The sequence below is a fragment of the Ursus maritimus genome, unplaced genomic scaffold (genome assembly GCF_017311325.1).
Source record: "Ursus maritimus isolate PB19 unplaced genomic scaffold, ASM1731132v1 scaffold_1, whole genome shotgun sequence".
Taxonomy (NCBI): Eukaryota; Metazoa; Chordata; class Mammalia; order Carnivora; family Ursidae; genus Ursus; species Ursus maritimus.
In genome coordinates, this window is record NW_024423343.1 from 23286887 (window position 1) to 23307762 (window position 20876).

The 20876-nt window shown below is 37.6% G+C and overlaps 1 long non-coding RNA gene across 2 annotated transcripts in view; it reads right to left on the bottom strand.

Moving 5' to 3' along the window:
- Positions 1-17121, bottom strand: part of LOC121105049 — a 40150-nt gene extending 23029 nt beyond the window's left edge. The window contains exons 1-3 of one of the 2 annotated variants that reach the window (XR_005837493.1): positions 16860-17121; positions 12569-12678; positions 321-400 (exon numbers count right to left, since the gene is read on the bottom strand). This is a non-coding gene — a long non-coding RNA (uncharacterized LOC121105049). The remainder of the gene's footprint in view (positions 1-320; positions 401-12568; positions 12679-16859) is intronic. The other variant, XR_005837494.1, reaches the window with a different exon arrangement.
- Positions 17122-20876: the final 3755 nt, after the last annotated feature.

Consider the following 20876-nt stretch of genomic DNA (forward strand, 5'->3'; position numbering starts at 1 on the left):
ATATATATATATATATATATATTCCATTAGTGTTTCACAAACTAGTAAGAGAAAAAACTTAAGTCTTTCTGCTACAGAAATAAGCAGTAAAAAAGTCTAAATATAATACTACTAAGCCTCATAAAATACAGAATCCTTTCTCACCACTAAAGTCCTAAAAGGAGGATGCAACATGGTCAGAATTATTTCTGGTTTTGAAAACATCAATTATGAAAACCATTAGGATTGTGTTTTTACCAGCAACTGCTTACCACATATCTGGGAATTTGGTATAATTTTCACAAATGAGGTAGCTAATGCAGTTTTATGCTATAACTTACCTCAAAATAGTACCATGCCTCTCAAGGAGCATCCTAGGTCTTGGAGGTATTGAGGCCACACAGGAAATTAGATCTATGCTCTGCAGGAAAAAGAAAAATATCACGAGACAAGTAAACCCATGAAAAGAAAGGCAGGTTGAGCAGAAACAGAGAACAAAAAGAACAGAAAGAGGAATAAAAATTTTAAAAGAGTGAAAATTATGACTTCTATTTCACCATAAAGTAATGGTTCTAGTTCTAATGTGAAATATTTTTCACTGCTATTTAGTTTTACTTCATACATCTTCCAGGAAAAAAAAAATCACTTAAAAAGGATGGCATATGGCTGAAAGCTAACCTCATGCCCTCAGTGAGAGGGTAATTAATTCAGACAGTGTTTAGCATCCAATTGTAACCCTGTGATCCTTACATTCACCTACTGACAAATCTGGTTCATGACTATTCAGAATATAATTTTTCTACACTGAATCATTTCCATAATAAATTACTTTTGTGGCTCTTTTTATTACATCTGAAATTATGGCTTTATTTAAAAAAAACACTAAGGTAAAATGAGTCTCCCTTACTATATTTTGAAAAGGATTTTTAAAAATCTCCTTTCACCTGTCAGTCTTGACTTTGTGGACTGATCAAAACTAACATATTGATATTTCTTTTTTTTTTTTAAAGATTTTATTTATTATTTGAAAGAGAGAGAGAGAGAGCACAAGCAGGGGGAGTGACAAGCAGAGGCTGAGGGAGAAGCAGGCTCCCCTCTGAGTAGGAAGCCCCATGCAGGGCTCTACCCCAAGACCCTGGGATCGTGACCTGAGCTGAAGGCAGACGTTTAACTGACTGAACCACCCAGGCGCCCCTTGATATTTCTTATATATCAATATTGTCCTCCCTGAGAAGGTACCCAAATTATATACCCTTGTGTATAATTATTCAAGGCAACCTGGTCATCTCTCTTGAAAACACAACTCCTGAGCCAACACACTCCAATAGTTACGTTACGATGTGCCAACTTCTCAGTCCAACAAGAAGAAATTAAAGAATTTCAAGGTAATAAAGATAATCTTTACATGCATTGGAAAACGTATGTAGAAAGTGGAGTATTTCTAGTTTGTCCTTTTACTGCCACAACTGGCACTGGTCTGGATCTAAAAACGTTGGGACTAATAACATGATTTTCCCAGCAATGTGGCACTTAAGACAAATAACATATAATATAGCATAGAATATATTTTTTAAAAAATGAAAAGGATCCAGAGAGAAAGACTACAGCTGTTTAACAAATTCCAATGTCAAAATAGCGAGATGAATGAATAGACAAACAAATAGGGCCTGTGTAAGTGTATATGGGTAGTCAAGTGGGTAGTGGGGACAGTGGCAAATTAAAGAGAGCAAGTCCTGTCTAAAGGAGTTAGACTAATGTGCTGGTATGAACACACACACACACACACACACACATTTCTACATGCAGAGCCATTCATTAAATATTTATTAGCACATTCCTCCTGATCAACACTCATTCCCCAATATCCTCATTCAGTCCTATGGCTTTAGAACCATTATATCGAACAACAGCCAGTCTTATATCCCAGTCCAAACTATTCATCTGAACTCCGTATTGTCATATCCAGCCGCCTGTTTAACATCTTCACTTGGAATGTACAAGAAATCTCAAGCATAAAAAATTCCTGATCTTTGATTCTACCTTCTGAAATCCAAATAGGATCTCCCCTCATTCTTTCCCATCTCCGTGAATGGCTCCACCTTGTATGGTTGCTCAAGTCAAAACCTTCAAGCAGTCCTTAAAACTTCTCTTTTTTCCCTATCCTTAAATCCAATCCATGAGTAAGTCCTGTGGGCTTTACTTTTGAAATATGCCTGGGATCAGACCACTTCTCCCCATGTCCATCATGACTACTCTTCTTTTATCTGTGTCCTGAATGATTGAAAATAGCCTTACCTGTCTCCCTGCTTTCATTCTTGTTTCTTCGTATTCTCTTTTCTATGCAGCAACTAGCGATTTTTTAGGTACTAAAATAAGTAAAATGTAAAGTGCCCTCAGATACTGTAGCCCCAAGATGATCTTAGCTGGGGAAAAAAGGCCATTCAGTGCTCCTTCACCTCGGAGATTTGCCCTCTTTTTTCCATCTGTCTCAATACGACTACATGTGCACATGAATCTCGTCACAACCTCTGCTCTGGAGCAGTCTTGGAGCAGTCTGTCATTCTCTGACATACTGTATTTGCTGTCTTGTTCATTGTTCATCTTGTGCCTCAACATGAAAGCTCCAGACGGGTGGCCTTTGTCTGTGGTCTTCACTGCTCTGTCCACAGAGGTAAGAACTGTTCCAGGCACACAGTGATTGCTCAATAATGAATGAATGGCTGGATGGATCAATCCATCGATTGATGGATCGATGACTAGATGGAAGAAAGGAAGGATAGATGAATGAACAGTTAAAATCTAAATCCAGGTATGTAATCTCAAAGTTTATACTCTCCCCATTAAACAATTTCACTCATAGATGGCATCAGGTCATGCAGGGCCTTAGGAGTCAAAACAAAGGGCTTCAATTCTATTCTGAGAGCAAGAGGTTATTGAAGGGTTTTGAATAGAAGAGTGACACAATTGGATTCACACTTAAGAAAGATGACTTTGACAGCATCCTTGAGAATATTTTGGATGGAGGGAAACCACTTAGAAAGATGAGGCTGGTGGCCTGGAATAGGGTTGTGACCATAGAAAGGGAGAGAAAAGGACTAATTAAAATGTGGTTTTAAGAGGGATTCCTAAGGGATTGATCACTGATTAGCTGTGGGAGGTAAGCAGAGTGAGGAGTTAAGGATAATTTACATGGTTATGGGTGTCATTCTCTGTAATAGATTGGCTTGGGAAAGAATTAGTCCCATGTGGTCATGCTTAGTTTATGTTTGTAGGACACCCACATGAAGTTATCATAAGGCAGCCTAGGGGTGTAGACTGGTGCCATTTACTATACAGATTATAATTGGAGCTATTGAAGAAGAGATCATCTGAGCAAACCATGAAGATTAAGAGTTGAAAAGAATCTAGGATAAAAATATGAAGAAAACATGTACGAAACAGGCAGAGGAAGAAAAGCTTGCAAAGGAGAATAAGAAGTGGTCAGCAGTAAAAGCAAAACCTACTGTTGTTTGCCCAGAAAGAGCTAAAGCAGTTGGCTGAGGTGCCTAATATATTCTCAAGAAATAGTATGTACCAGGAGACTGTGAATCAAATTACACCATCATTCAAAAAAGCTAATGTGTAAAACCATCAGAACAGAGTAGATGGACAGGCTGGAAAGACATAATGGGTTGATCAATACAATGTCATGCTTGGTATTAAATATGGTATATGATAAATAAGCAATAACGGATAGCAAGGTGCTGGGAAATGTCGAGTAGAGAAATGATGACAGAGGAAATAAAAGAAAGGGAAATGAAATATCATACTAAGGCTAACAGCCTATATAACCATTCTACCTCAATCTTCCCACAACACTCACCGTTTATTTGTAAAGTTTTGCAACACTTTGAAATCTTTTATAGTTGCTTCTTACCAACATCTACAGGAGGCTGGGGGGCGGCTAGTTAGCAAACATCTATAAATGTCTCACTGTAACTGTATTGTATACAGTGAATTGTGTTGTTTATTGTTAATTCTCATGAGAACGAAGTAGTAATTCTAGTAGCAAAATCAGCTAATTTTCGATAGTTTTTTCAGAGTATTATTATTGCAAGGTCTCTGACATTCCTTTTTTAACAATTGTAAATGCATTTTTTCAGCTTAAGTGTACATAATGAAGATCCTCAGAATAAAAGTTGAGATTACATTTTAAGAATATGTCAACAGATCACATTTATTGAGGGATTATTATATACTCGGGGATCCTTTAAGTGCTACACACAGGTCAACTTATTTAGCTTGCACAACTCTGTATAGTTGTTTGTATTATGTTGCCATTTTACAAATGGAGAAGCTGAGGCACAGGGTGTTTGAGTGTTTGAGGGTTTTTGTTTGTTCTTTTCAGTTATTTTACCTACAATATTTTATCGTGTAGGCCATTCATTTATCTCTTTTTTTTTTTTTTTTTTGGAGAGCTTAATCTCTCACCAGCTACATTACAACTCACAAAATGACAAAAAATATTATCTCCATCATTTTACGTGAGAAGTATTAATTTTTATAACAATAGAAACAAATGATACTGTGTTGCTTTTTGAACTGAACAATCATACAGAAACCGAACTCTATAACGAAGCACTTGTATGTATAGATTTTAATATGAAATAAATATAAACATGTGATCAATATTTAATCTCACAAATATTTCCATTTGTAAATGGAATTCCATGTCCATCCAAATGGGCTTATTTCCATTTCCTGGTGGGAGAACCTCCGGAGATCTCAGGTGACAGAACCTACGACTGGGAGGGAACACAGCTTGACCAGTACTCCCCAGCGTAGTTTCTGAATGCCTAGTTTCTTTGCACTGAAATTATTTAAAGGGTACACAGTTTCTGGTTTCATTTTCCTATTTTTCCCTTTTGCTGCCATAAATTTCAAATTTTCTGTAACTTCTCACACCTTGATCACTGCATTTATTGCCAAACAAGTATTTTTGGCTACAATTTTACTTTTAGACGCTATTGATAATTGAGGTGTATGTTGAATTTTACATTTTATATTTAAAATACATGTAGGGGTGCCTGGGTGGCTCAGTCGTTAAGCGTCTGTCTTCTGCTCAGGGTGTGATCCCAGGGTCCTGGGGTCAAGCCTCGCATCGGGCTCCCTGCTCCGCTGGGAGCCTGCTTCTTCCTCTCCCACTCCCCCTGCTTGTGTTCCCTGTCTCGCTGGCTGTCTCTCTCTCTGTCAAATAAATAAATAAAATCTTTTAAAAAATTAATAAATAAAAAATAAAATACATGTAATACCTTGTCTATTTTAAATAAAATAAAAGACAGTATATATTTATATTTTAATATTTTCCATAAATGGACTTCAATGTCATGTACATTGATAAACATGGGTAAAAATACTGTAGAGAAAAGGTGAGATAAGAGCTTGGAGTGATTAAGTCAGATAGCAAAGTCACTGGTTTAATTTTAATAATATTGGGTAGATCTCTGCAATTCAAATAAATGACAATTGAGTATGGAGTAAATAAATGAATGAGTCCCAGTAGTCCCAATTCTGTTCTAGCATGTATTGGAACCCTTGATTCAGAAGATTGGATTGTTCTTTTTTTTTTCCATTAACTCATTTTTAGTTCCAAAAATAAGTATAGAAAGGAATGGAGAGAGATGGATGTGGTGCTGCCACTGTTCAGTATCTCGACTGTGGTGGAAACAGGAATGAACAGAGGTGAGAAAACTGTAAAGAACTTCACAGGGGCATGGGCATGTTCACACACTCACAAATGAGGACAAGTAACCCTGGGAATCTGAATAAGATTTCTGAAATATAAAAATGTCAATATCCTGGTTCTGATATTATATTATGGTGTTGCAAATTGTTACCATTGGGAGAAACCTAACAAAGTGTATAGGGGATTTCTCTGTATTATATCTTACAAGTAAGTGCACATTGGTATATAATTATCTTGATGAAAATTTCAGTAAAAGGTAATTAATTTTAAATTAGCTTTATTAAACAGTGAAGTAAAATAAAAATCAAATTAATTTTTACAATCTACATTTTATGAATTAAAAAAAATTCACGTATTAAATTCATTTTAAAGGCCACACTGTGTTTACTTTATTGAAAAAGTAACATATAATTATCTTATGTTCTATAACATTTACTCTCTTTAAGGGCACATCTATTTGCTAAGTTTCTCATAAGTAGGCTTATTTGTTGCATGGACACATTACTGAGAAAGAGTCCAGCAGGTTTTATCTATAGCAGGGTACATGGGAAAATTATGAAGCAGCAAATATAATGTTTTATTGCACCTGAAAGTGGAATAAGTAGTATTTTACATGGAAAAGACTGCACTTGCTTCCCAACGTGGATGGTAACAACAATAATTTTAGAGCAATATTGTAGAACAATAAGAAGAAGGAGAAAGAGACAAAGAGGAAAAAGATGAAAAACCCAGTTATCACTTGTGAAGTATTTTTTACACCTGACATTAATCTAAGTGCTTTGCTTTATTAATTTATTTGATTTCTATAACAATCTCATAAGATTAATAGTGTAATTATCTCCATTTTATAGGTGAGAAAACTGAGATCAACAGAAGTTAATTCTGCCAAGGCAAAAATCCAGGAAGAGTCAAGGTTTAAATTTAAAAAAGCAAGGCAGAATTCTTTTGGTCTTCAGCTGCCTTCAGTGTATCCAAATCCTCATGTAAATCTCTGCTTTACCCAAGATGAGTGTGCATTAGCTAACTAAAATTTCAAGATACTTAGCTTTTGGGTAGAATTACATCAACAGAACTGGTAACACTTATTATTTTTTGCTATCTTTAGAATTTTATATGAACTGTCCTGACATTTTAGAAATTTTTGTGGTCTGTGGGGAAGAAAATAAAAAAAAACTGAAATTACTGTTACAGCATTTCCAACAGCAAAGAAGAGCAACAAACAAACAAAGAAAATCAAATGACAAAACAATGATGGATTCGTACTTAGTTTAGTCAACAGTTTAAGAATTATTAATATGTATTAATTACAGCATGGTGATAATGAGATTAAATGCACAAGTTCATAAATTTGATTTATTCATTTTACAAGTATTTATTAACATTATTATATGCAAAGCAGTATTCTCAGAGCTAGGAAAAACATGGAAATATGTAAATTGCAGTCCTTGCCCTCAAGGAGCTCAAAATCTGTGCGGAAAGATAAGAAATGTAGGCAAATAAATTCAGTGCAAGTCAGTATGTGCTGAGATTCAAATAAATGGGAAAAATAAACTATTTTAGCAGGTGAGTATAAATGTAATTCAGAAAGGTGTCTCGGTTATGATACTTAACTAGCCTTGACAATAAAGGTAATTTATTGATTTACAAACTCAAAATATCACTAGTAGTAGAAGTCACAGGAAAGGCTTGATCCAGCTGCTCTATGGCATTCCCCAAGGAGCTTTTTTATTTCTCTCTCCAGTTTTTTTCTAGGGCAGCAAATTTATTCCAAGTCTAGTTAATCTTGTCATTACAAAATGGTTACCAACAATTACAGTTAATGGGAGGTGGGAGGGAGAGAGTGAGAAAATGATTGACAATTATCTTACCTCAAATACCAACTAAAGTCTTGGACTTCCTTCTAACTGAACCACTGAAGTCCTCTACTGACCTTTGGCCAATCTTTCTGGCCAAGGGAATCCCATATATGAAATAGCCTAAGGCCTTGATTCACATGACCCATCATCCATGAGCCAATCTCTACTATACCCCTTACGGTTGTATCACTCAAATGGGAATCAGCTAATCAGAGTTGAATCTTAAAGGAGCTGAACTGGTTTAATTTCACTCAAACCATGTGGTTTCTAGACAAAGAGGGTAGTGTGGAAAGACTACTAGCGGGCAGCCAGCTATGTACACTGCAGTCTGTTCCATGCGTCCATATACACCCTCCTTCCCATACAAAAGCCCTCTGGAAGAGGTGGCATTTGAGGTGAAACCATTGAAGAACAGAAAAATAAATGCACAACATTCTTTTCTTGATGATTTCATGAGGCACTTCAAAATCTTTTATAAGTTAAGGACATCATTATATTCAATTTACTGGAGTGAAGAAATGATGAAATGTCAGTTGTTCAAGCCTCTCGGGTAATCATCCAGTTTCAGAGAGGGAAAGCTTTTCCTAGAGGTAGAGTTGTTTTGGCTTCTATCTTACCAAGAATTTCCCCTTCTTTTTTTTTTTTTTTAAAGATTTTTATTTATTTATTTGACATAGAGACAGCCAGTGAGAGAGGGAACACAAGCAGGGGGAGTGGGAGAGGGAGAAGCAGGCTCCCAGTGGAAGAGCCTGACGTGGGGCTCGATCCCAGAATGCTGGGATCACGCCCTGAGCCGAAGGCAGACGCTTAACGACTGCGCTACCCAGGTGCCCCAAGAATTTCCCCTTCTGCTCCCCACTTCTCCATGTAACCACTCAAAATCTAGGTTTCCAAAACTGAAACCTGACCAGTTTTGTGGGTAAGGATGGGTGCTTAATGCACTATGAGATATTCTATTCCAGATATTAAACCTGGCCCTTGTGTGCCCATGTTTGTGGGGAGGCTTGCCTCATCTCATAGCTGGTGCCTGCAAATGTCTCTGATCCTCTCAAAATGCCTCTGAATCAACTTCTTCCACCAATTCCTGTCATTTACGTTAGCAGCCTGAGGTCCAAAACTCCCCCTGCCACAACTTCCCAACTTTCGAATTTGATTTTATCCTTTGGTTTCCATTTCCCACAATGAGTCCATTCTTGCTACTATGTTTGATAAATTTCTATTTCACTTATTTAAACTCCCCTTTCACAGTTCCTTATTTATAGTTGTCACCAAAACATGGCAAAGTGGAGCCATCATTTTCTGACCTTACTTCATTTCCCACTCTCCTTAAGCAAGACTGGATTTCTTCAGAAAATACTGCAACATTAGCCTCTAGTGATGATTACACCTTTGTTTGCCCTTCTCATATCACTCAATGGGGAAAAGGGAAATTGACTGGTTTGGGGGGTCTCCAGATCCTTAACTCACCATTATTATTCCATTTTCCTTTCTTTGATGTTTAAAATATCTAAATAAACCACTTAAAAAAAAGATTTTATTTATTTATTTGACACAGAGAGAGAGACAGCCAGGGAGAGAGGGAACACAAGCAGGGGGAGTGGGGGAGGAAGAAGCAGGCTCCCAGCGGAGGAGCCCTATGTGGGGCTAGATCCCAGGACCCTGGGATCACTCCCTGAGCCGAAGGCAGATGCTTAACGACTCAGCCGCCCAGGTGCCCCACGCTTTTTAACGTTTTTGCATTTCCTTCTTTTTCTCTGCCTCCACCTCCCAAAAGATTCTGATCTTTTCTTGTTATTTTCAGAACTTCAGAAGTGGGCTCATATTTTTCTCCTGGTATTTAAAACTGGGTGCCATTCTCAAAAATTTCCAACTCTTTGTTGAAAGCTCATCTTATATAATTAATTTCAAATTCTCTGCTTTCTTCAAATCCCTTAAGCTCTATGTCTTCTCCATAATGGCTCTCCACCAACATGACCAGCGCTTTATAGATGGCATTCTCACAGGGTTCAGACTCATCAGGATTTCAGACTAGATCCTCTCTTGTTGACCCATAAATTTACCTGCCATCTATCCCTCTCCCACGTACCTGCTCTTCCCCTCCATCCAGAGCTTCATCATTTGATCCCTTCCATTTCTCTTGGTCCAGCTGACCCTTCTTGCTACAACCTTCTAAGTGCCAGGTCCCTCCCCAGCCCCCACGCCCAGATGAAGATTTGGCTGGCCCATCAAGGCTTTCCTTACATGTTTCTAATTTTCACCTACTCTCCTTGTTCCCCAAAACAAACTACACATTCTATCTAAACTGGTTTAATTACTACCCCATGGACACATCAGTGATTATTTTTACCTTGTAATCTTTGTCCACCTTCTTTCCTGTAAGAAGAAGTAGGTGTAGGAGTAGGTTATTGCTACTTCTATGTTTATGTACATTTATTCACTCTCTAAGGAATCACTCAATATCGACCTCCACAAGACTTTCCCAGCCCACTCGAGCAGAGTGGCCCCTCTCTCTTCGGAACTCCTATGGCACTTGTCTGTATACTCACTTGAACTTCATCATATAGATTTTATGATTATTGAATTTATCATATGCATATATGGGCTATAATTCTCAGCAATATAAGATCCCTGAGGGTAGGGTTTATGTCTCGTATTTCTTTGTATCCTCTACTCAGTGCTAAGTGCAAAAGAAGGGCATAGTGCAGTAGTGTTGAATGAAGTAAATGAAGAAAAACTTGGTTCTGAGGCAGCAAACCCTACTTCAGGTTTTCTATCATATGGCTATACTACATTTTGTGTCAACTATATGCTTTAGCGACAGAATAATAGAACGATGTAAAAAGAAAGCACTCAAGTTAATTATATTAAGCTTTCCATGAAAGTGATGTAGCAATCAATCTTGCAGGCTCTATAATCAACAAAACCTGAGTTTGAATCCAAGCTTATTAAATGCATGAGGATAGGCAAATATCTTAACTTTTCTCTAAGACGCAGCTCCTCATCTTTAAAATGGAGATTGAAATCCTACCAACCATATTGGGTTATTTTAAAGAACAGAACAAACTGTTAAGTACTCTGCTGAGCACTAAGTAAGAGGTAAAAAAAAATTAAATATTATTATTATTATCAGACCTCCATAATATAAAGAGGACCTATTACTCTAAGGGATTACTATATGATTAGTTGGCTGCCTAGAAACTGAAAAAATACTCTCTACTGGTACACACTGACCCAAAAGCATGCCAATTACTATTACATGAAATATTAATATGTATATTTTATAGCAGGTAGTTTGCAAAGACCTGAAGTCTCATGACGTAAAACAACGAGAATTCTCTCGCATTTTTTGAGAAGCCTTTTTTTACATGAAGTCCCACCTCCACTGTAAGTAGCTACCAGAGCCATCCTAGGCAATGAGAATCCTGTGTGAAGATGATTGCTCACTGCTTTCCCCACGTGCGACCAAAACCACTGCTCTCTATTATAAACAAGACTTTCTATGTTGTATCTTCCTTAGCCAGTGGCCATTCTCGACTACACAGTAAACCCCATCGTGTGGATGCTCCAGATTTTAGTAAGAAATGGGTTGCCATGTTCTATGCAGGAGCTACTGACTTTCGTTCACTTCCCTACATTAATCTACAAGTTTAAAAAAAAAAGGAGCTAAATCATGAATGTCTTCCCCCTAAAGCTTCTCTCTTCTGACAATTCAGTGGCCTCTTTTTACTCTTTTACACAGAGCAGAAGTTACCAAGTTTTTCCATTGACTGCCCACTATGTGGCTGGCACAATTCCTATACGGAGAATTAGGACCTCTACCCCAAGGAGCTTATGTTCTAAGGTATGAGGTTTGAGTGGCAAAGGGACAGCCACACTCACTTATTTTCTGTTTATTCATTCTTCTTTTTGGACAATTGGGCAGCAAGCTTCTAAGCTACTACAAATTCATCCATAGACTAGTGACCTTCCTAGCCTTTCGAAGAGTGGTCTACCCCCAAGATGTGTCTTCTTTCTTGCCCCGTGCTGACAAGACATTCCAATAGACACCAGGTTCTCTCTCAAGAAGCAATAAATAGAAATTGTCAGTCCCCTGGGTATATTGATGACAAGTGGTATCTTAAACAAAGCTGAGTGCTCATCAGCTCCTAAAATGTTTGCCCAGAGGGGCAGTTTCCAACTCTCCTCAATCTACTTAAGGAGGCCAGAGGTTGTAGCTCTGAATTCTTACTCTAACTAAATCCCTGGAATATGGCAGTGGTATCTTCTTACACAAATCTTAGAATTATTGTCCTGAGCTATTGAAGTTACATTAAATGCACATAATTTCAAAAAATAAAAAGCAAACTGAATCCAAGCAAATAAACAAAAGAATTTTTAAATCAGTTTGAGCTCTATTGAGAATTAAACAGCCTACTCTGTACTATCTTTGCAACTATTTTTCCTTAAATCTAAAACCATTCTAAAAATAAAACTTAAAAAAAAGTTTATGGCCAAAAATGATAGAAGACGGTATAGGTGTCATTTGTCTCCCATTTTAGTCTTTCCGTTGCTCCAGACCCCCTTCTATGAAATCATTGGATAGGAACCTAATATCCTATTCACTGTATAAACTGCCCTATAAGATTTCTTCTTTTTCTTTTTAAAACTGCTTAATTGATTTCACGAGAGTCAAGCAGAGAAAAAAATAAAAGTCATTCTAACCTTCATAGCAGATTAAAAAAAAGACTTAAGTGCATTGACATAATGTGTTGTCCCTCATATATAATCATAAGGCTGACATACTGTCAATAGCACTCAGCTTAGAGCTGTGCCCTAGTGACAGGTGGATTCTGGGCTATTCACAAAGGGCCAGAGGACACATTCCCTGGAAGATGGGCATGAGGCTTGTCTGGGAGTGGGACTGGGGCTAAACCTGATTCCAGTACGCCTGGATGAGAATCAAAATAGCGTTGAAGGCAAACTACGCACAAGGTATGAAATTCTTCCCGCTTCGGGGCAGGATGCTTACCAGGAACTGAGCTAGGACTGAACTTGCCAACAGTGGTCCAATAGCGTATTCTTTGGCCCGATGGTTTCAAAGTGATGTAGGTGCACCCTAAGGGGTCTGCAGAAAACTCTCTTAGGGTTAAAGGAAGAAAACATTAGAACTTGTACTTATATATGTATTTTTATCTAAAAAGAAGTACATTGAAATGGACAGATATTTAATGTATGAGTTGACACTGACACCCTTACTAGTTCTATTCAAGTGAACTTTGGTAGAGGAGTACATTGTTTTCTCACACCTTGCTTCCATCCGAAGGGACTTTCCTAGGCAAACTTTTAGTCTTTCCACCCCTCTGACTCAATTTGAGCAGTCTTACCTGAGCAGTCTTCTGTCTTGGGGAGGCCAGCCTTAATCCGGCAATGCCTACACTGAATGGGTGAGTCTGCTACTTCTGGGGCCCTGTTGGTCCACTTGGCTCTCACATTAAGCTACATTCTTTAATCTGGATTTTTAGTAATTAAATGATAATTTGTCTTCCTATGCCCATATCATTTTATTTTGCAATTTGTTTCAAGAAGAGGTGCCATTAGAGACCCCAGCAGTCTTTTATCACATGATAATATCAAGCTTTTCTGAGGGAGGTGTAGGAGTTCCACAACTAGAGGCTTTGATCATGGTACTCTCATTCATTCATTCATTCACTTTCAGGCCCTTGCAGTTCACAGGGGTATGAGTATGATTTTATGGTTGTGCCAGGTGTCTTTCTTCCGCTCCTCCCCCTCTACTCTTCATCCTTTTCACTCTCCTCGCTGCCCTGAAAGACTGACCTTAGTAGTGGGCTACACTGTCAGCTTCTGGTTGGTGACATTATCTGTGATAACCAATTGCAAAAGTGCTTAATAGACACTTGCAAAAATATAATCAATCTTTTCATGGTCGAGGTAATGTTTAAACAATGACTGAAATAGTAATTACTTTAAAAAAAATCTCATGCTGTGGAAAGCACATTTGGAAAAGGAACTTTTGGAATGATTTCTACTATAATTTTTTTTTTTTTTTTGTAGCTGAAACAGTGTGAGTAAATCTGCCATGTTTAAAAATATCTCTCATATCCTGATACCTAGAAAATTTAAAAACAGAATTTTCTGACTTGCTTAAAAATATTTCAGTGAGTTTGAAGTATATTTGTCAGAAACCAAATAGTCAATCCTTTGACTGCTTTGTAAGAATTACTAATTGACATCAGGGAAGATGGAAACTTAAATTTACAAGCAAAATTTCAACAAAATCTTTGTGTAATCTTTTGGATAGGATTGAAAACGAAGCATCATAACTTTTTTTAGTGCAAGCCAATATTTCTTCCATTTGGTTCTACCTCTAATTGTGAGAGGTCTTTTTCAGTTGTTAAAGGAAAGCATTAGGAGATTTTTGATTACTGCTTCAATTTCCTTGCTGGTCTCAGGTTTTCTGTTTCTTTCTCTTTCAGTTTTGGTAGTATATACATTTCTAGGAATGCACCCATTTCTTTTTTTTTTTTTTTTTAAGATTTTTTATTTATTCATTTGAGAGAAAGGGAGACAGAGAGAGCACAAGCAGGGGGAGAGGCAGAGGGAAAGGGAGAAGCAGACTTCTCGCTGAGCTGGGAGCCTGACATAGGGCTCGATCCCAGGACCTGGAGATCATGACCTGAGCCGAAGGCAGACACTCAACCATCTGAGCCACTCAGGCACCCCAGAATGCATCTATTTCTTCCAGATTGTCTAATTTGTTGGCATATAGTTGCTCATAATACGTTCTTATTAAAGGAAAGCATTCAAATAAACTGAACTTCTAATTAGACTTTTTGATTGTTTCAGCAAAGAGTTGTAAAACAAGATTTTAAAAATAAGAGTTTTGATAATACAAAATAAATTCATTTAAGATGGAAGGAGCTTAGTTCTCTTAATCATTGAGTTGTACATTGGTGATCACGAACCCATAGTAATGTGTGATGTAAACAAAAATAAGTTTTAGTGTGTGAAGGCACTGAGATTTTAGTGTCTAGTTACAGGAACTATACTCCCTTGGTAAGTACAGAAATTGGTACTTTGACACGTTCTTCTGTTGTAATAAACCCAAGATAAGTGTCATTGGTTTAGAGACCAGCCAGCAGAAGGTAAGGATACAGTACAGCAGGCTAGATGTCTGGAGAGTTCTGCTATGCCTCAGGAAATTTTCAGTAAAGTTTTCATGGGAGAACATGGAAGGCAGACCACAAATCTCCTGAGCCTGTAACTTGGGGGCAGTAGCTGGACCTGTCAGCTCGATGGTGTGTTGGCCACCACTTACGCAAGAATGGCATGTAGCTCAGGTGAGTTTGGGCCAATTTTCAAGCCAACAAGCATGAGAGTAGAAAGTTCAGGGATCAAGAGCCTTCCTTGGTAGAAAAGTTGATAGCTTTGGGACCTGAAATAAAAAATGGCCTCAAATGACACAGGGCCAGGGAGATTTCTCAAATGACTCAGCCCTTCAGTAAAGATCAGAGAGGTTAGCATATCTTTTCATAGCATATGGTTTCAGATTGCCACTAAGTGGAAGAAAAAAAATATGGGGACCAGAAAACAATGAATAAACCAAGTTTAATAACTATGAAAAAACCTTGGCACATGGAACTAACTGAAAGCAAATAGATCAGAAACTTACCAAAAAAAGTTTTAAATAAATTGTAGTGCCAAAGAAACCATCAACCAAGGCTAAATAAAGACCTTAAAACCACCCTTGGAGAGGAAAAGAGATATGAAAGCGGCACAGTCCACAAGGAGAGGATATTCTTCAACAACCATTTCAGATATTTCTGTGGAAGATAATGGTTAAGGAAGAAACTCTCAGAGAGAGGAGCTAAGGGCCACAGAAAGAAGAATCAGGGACAGAATAAGAAACTATTCCCATCTTGGCTAATCACCCTTCACAGGGCCTTTCCAGAAGGATTTAATAATTTCTGCAGGTCATTGATGGCTATGTGTATCCTGTTCTTCCCTTTTTTACTGGAAGCTTTTATTGCAGTTATAGTGGGAAAATGCAGAGCACTGGATGCAGGGAAGGCGACATGATTTTTGCATGCCCAATGGAAAATGAAAATTTGGGATCCTTGCTCAATAAGCAGAGAAAAGTTGCCATTGAAAGTACTAAAATATAAAAGCCTTATCCCTTCTTTTACAGTATGTTTTGACTTATCATGGTACTTTATATTTCTACTTAATGTCATTCTAAATAAAGAAATGTTTAATTTTACTGTTCATGTTTTTATTGTGCAATGCCAGTTTTAAATGCAAATACAAGAACATTTAATTCAAATGTGGAATTAATGAAATTATACAGTTTGTATTTTGTGTCTCAAACATATGTATGCATTTTGTTCTTAAAAGAGAAGTGGCAATGTTGCACACAATAATGCAACAGTTTTTATTTTGTTTCTCCATGCAGGCACATTCTTTCAATACTCTACCTTTGGTAGAGTAAGAAAGGAATGAAAGAAGGAGCTACGGTTGTTCTATCTTTCTCTTTCCTTCTAAGACATCACATTAGTGTAGGTGGTTGGCCAATACAGGGAAAAATAGAATAAGGAAAAAGGATATAATAGAGTTCCTGGATCTTCTGTGTTTCTTAGAATGCCATTGTCTTCTTCTGTGCTCAAAACAAGTTTTTAGCTCAAATGGAAAGCATGGCCTCTCAGGGCTATCAATGCCCTGCTTACTTAGCCATAGGTATGGCGTACTTATCTTGTACTCAACACAGAGTCTTGCTGAACTCCCAAACATCATAGGTCTGCCAGAATTCTGCACTCATGAGCAACACAAACTGCATATGAATGGGGGCAGCAAGGAACAAAGGACACACATATCACACATACCTGCTCTGCTCATGTGTGTGCTGCATTATCCCACTGGACTTCATTTATAAAACACAAGTTCAACAGTAATGTTATTAGTAATTTCATGAAGTGAGGGCAGAGCATTAAATCAACTGCAGGGGCCCATCTGAGTGTGGGGACCCATGTAACCACACAGGCCACATACTCAGGAGACCATTCCTTCCTGGACTTGAGACAGCCACACACACATGAGCCTGGAGATTCTGGGCTTTAAGCAGGTTCGGTGACTGGGTGGGGTCTTGGATGATCTCACTGGGGAGATGAGGAGTAAGTTCTTTGTGTGGGAAAAAGAGTGGAATGTTTTTCTCCCTCCCTCCCTCCCTTCCTTCCTCCTCTTCCTTTCCCTCTTTCTTTCTTTTTTTTGGGGGGGGGGTGAATAAAAAGATGCACTGTTGCACTCACCAAACCTCTTTCCTTCTTCCTTCAGGGCACACAGTTAGGCTATATTCCCAGCCTTCTTTGTTGTTAGGTGTTCCATATGACTGAGTTCTGTCTAATGCAATGTGGGCAGAAAGGATGCACAATGGTTCTGTGGCCTGCCCACAGAAACTTCCCTCACGATCTTCTATTCAATCCCTTTCCTTGTCTGCCAGGCACATGCAGAGGAGCCAGCAGAAGACTCCAATCCCCCAAAGGGATGATTGAGCAAGTTTGGAAATGTCCTGAATCTCAGCAAACACTTCAAGCAACAGATAAACTTCTAATGCGTTAAGTCACTGAGATATTTGGGCTTATTTATTATGAATGTTAGGCTCTTCGGAATAAAACAAATTTCCACCCTCATAATATCAGCATGAGGGCTTAAGTGGCAATAAGACAAATCAGGCGAAGGATGTCAGCTGACCTTGGAGACTGGACAGACATATGGGATAAATCAGGAATGTGAAGGAGATTTTAGTGGTGGAAATCACTGGGTGTGGGGAGACCAGTGGTTGATTACAAAAGCTGGGAATAAGGCTAACCATGGATATGAATCTTAAATAGCTGTAAAGTTGGAAGATCACAGTAGCTGGGGGTGAGAGCTAGGGTCAAGAAGATTTTCTAAAAATCAATGTTATGTTCTCTGGGAGCCTTCCATGATACCTAAGTAACACCCCTCTACCCTGACTCCTTTATTCCTTACCATGACACTTTGACATGTAATACACATTTTAATAATACATTTATTTGCTGAATTAATTATTTATTGTTTTACCCAGTATAATGTTTCATAAGATCAACTTTGTCAGTTTTTTTTTTTTTAAGATTTTATTTATTTATTTGACAGAGATAGAGACCACCAGCGAGAGAGGGAACACAAGCAGGGGGAGTGGGAGAGGAAGAAGCAGGCTCATAGCAGAGGAGCCTGATGTGGGGCTTGATCCCGTAACGCTGGGATCATGCCCTGAGCCGAAGGCAGACGCTTAACCGCTGTGCCACCCAGGCGCCCCAACTTTGTCAGTTTCATTAACCCTCGTGCCTAATATATTGCTCAGTCCTTGGCATTGACCAGGTGAATACATATATAAAAATATGCATAAATTATGCTCAATCATGGGACATTTAACACTTTAGACCATCTTTAATTGGTTTCTGACTTGGCCCTTGGTACTACATGAGTGGCTATCCTATTTCTGAGCTCAGTCTTGCTTGACTGTGACCCTGATTCGTGCAGTTGGGCCTCTACAATATTGCCCACCCTACTGCTCAGACCTCTTGAGTTTGCCATTTTGACTTTTGCCCCCCACCTGCCCTACCTCTGTTTAGATATACCCCCAAGGCTTTCTTCCCTTGATTTGGATGCTTTGCCCTTAGGACTTTTGCCCATTTTCCCATTCCTGATCTATCTTCAGATTCACAATTCTGTGTGTTTTCTACCAGCTCAGTTGACACTTGCTTTACACCAAGGTCCAGGATCGCGTCTTATTCCTGCCATTCCGAGTCCAAGTGCGCTCAGACTGCAGCTGTCTCTGAGCCTTCTCTTTCCAAATTTCCTTAGCATTCAACACAGAATAGCTTATTCAGGCTCAAACCACCAATTATCCTGAACTAGTGTGGTTCATGTGAAATGTATACCTTTAAAAATAAAATGGGACTGTTTAAGTGAAAGAGAAAGGGATTTAATATAAAAATATGTTAGCAGTGCTGAAAAAAATATGATACGCTAAGTAGACATTCATCTCAAAGAAGGGCTGGGAGGTCAGGGATTGCGTGGGTCCTACCTTACATCACACACAATCCCCGATACAGTGCTATGCACACAGCAAATACTCAACAAATATTTCTTTACAGATTGCTTGGTTATTGTGACGAAAACGTGATAATTTTGACAAATATTGATGTAGTAGAACGTGCCACAAAGTCTGATCCTGGTTCCAGTCCTCTTTAGCAGCCTTGGCTCGCTATCCAAATGATTATGTTCTGAGGCCTCGCGTAGCCACATTTCATCACAGTAGTGACAGCGTTGAAGTGGCTGAGTGAATGTAGTGCCTGTTCATAAAATCATTTCAAGTAAAAGGCTTCAAGATCCTTCCAGCTGTTATTCAAATCTATATCATTATTTACTGTAGGACATAAAACACCAAGGTCTCATACATTTCCTCCCTCATTGAACTAGCACCAGACAAGCCATGTGACAGGGCACTGAGGTACAATAAAGTCGGTCACCTCAGAATTTGTTTCCTTAAGCATTCTATTCTTCCTCTAAATTGTGGGTAATGCAATTGACAGTCTCATGGACGTTAAGGTGATTACATTCAATAGACTAAAGCTTTGGTGCTTTGAAATGAACAAGCCACATGCAGTGGGTACAGAAAACTGGAAAGTTATTATGTATCTGTTTTGAGATAAACACTTTGTTGCTGCTGACATTCTGTAACTTTTTATCATATTTTCAAAAAAAAAAAAAAAGTGAGCCAAACTGGTTGCCTTGGAAATGATAATGATGTCACAGAGGATGATGACTTCTCATAATCTATAAGCAGCTAGAGCAGATGTGCTTGCAAGAAACAAAGATCTTGTTTTCATACAAATGTTCTCAAAATAAAACACAAAGGAAGAAAAATACCCAGAGCACATAATGCAAAGAAAAAGAATTGGTTCTAAATAGAATGTTTTACAAAGTTTTCCATAAAGCCTCAGCTGCTCCTCAAAGCACGACCAGCTTGAACATGGATAACAGACGTGAAATTACAGTACTCATGAAATTAGTATTCAGGTTGCACAATCTCTCCTTTCAAAGGCTTCAAGCATACTTTATGCATGCACAATTATAGAAGCAGGTAATGAGAGAGATTCTGATTTTCCCCCTATTGTTGCTATTGTACTTAGCTAGATAAGTCTTGATAAAAATTGCTTTGTTAAAAATAAATCTAAGCAATAATTTATTAATTCTATTGAAAAGATTTTTTGCCTTTTATTATAAGATACATTGGATAATTTTTCTAAAACACACATTATTCTGTCCATGGAGATGGGTAGCAACATAATCAACTTTTAGTAAAGAATCAAAGCTCAGTAACAATTAATAATCTGCAAGCTATGGTAATTCTTTGCAATTTTATTATTCCACATCACAATTAATTTCACTTCAATTATCAGAGATTTTAAAAAAGGATATTCAAAGTTTATGACTATGACCCCCTGAAATACATAGATAGAATAAACAATATATCAAATGAATGGGTTGTGTCAAAATATATTACAATGCTTTCACTACGTAACTTTGAATTTAATTCTGTACCTTGATGGTCATTGATAACATCCTAAATTAATTCTTCAGATTCTCAAATATCACCCACAGTAACTGCAAATATTTCTTAGAATTAATCAAAGTTTAAATAATAAAAATGAATTAATTATGATAAAGTTTTCACTCCCTGCAATAAAAAAACCTCTCCATCCAACTTACAATATGAATTTGCCGATAAAAATTTTTAAATTCTTCTAAAGCTAAATGAGAAATATGAACTGAGTAGAAAGGAGATAAACTAACAATTCTGACAATTCCTAAAATATATTGCTCTTAAAGAAATCTATTATAGAAAAATATTTCAAATGAAAACGTAAAAGATAAGATACATTAGGCCAGAATTCTGCATTACTATTAAGTAGTAGCATACACATTTTATTTTACTTCCAATCTAATGTCTAAATTAACTTTTCATTTCATTCAAATGACAATTGAATTTGTTAATTTCGTTGAGAAATGCAGAATACTAAAATTATATAAAAGAAAAACATACAAATAAAAGAGTAAAAAGTAAAGGTTCACTATGTTTTCTAGCCTGGGTTAAAAGAAATTGAGAATAAGTAACAGGTGTTTCTGAAAGCTAGCCTTTAATCCTAGTTTTAGTTCTGTGATCATATTGAAGTCATATACTATTTTAAGACATAAGCTCACTTTTTAAAAGTACATAATATGAATACAGTACTCTAAAT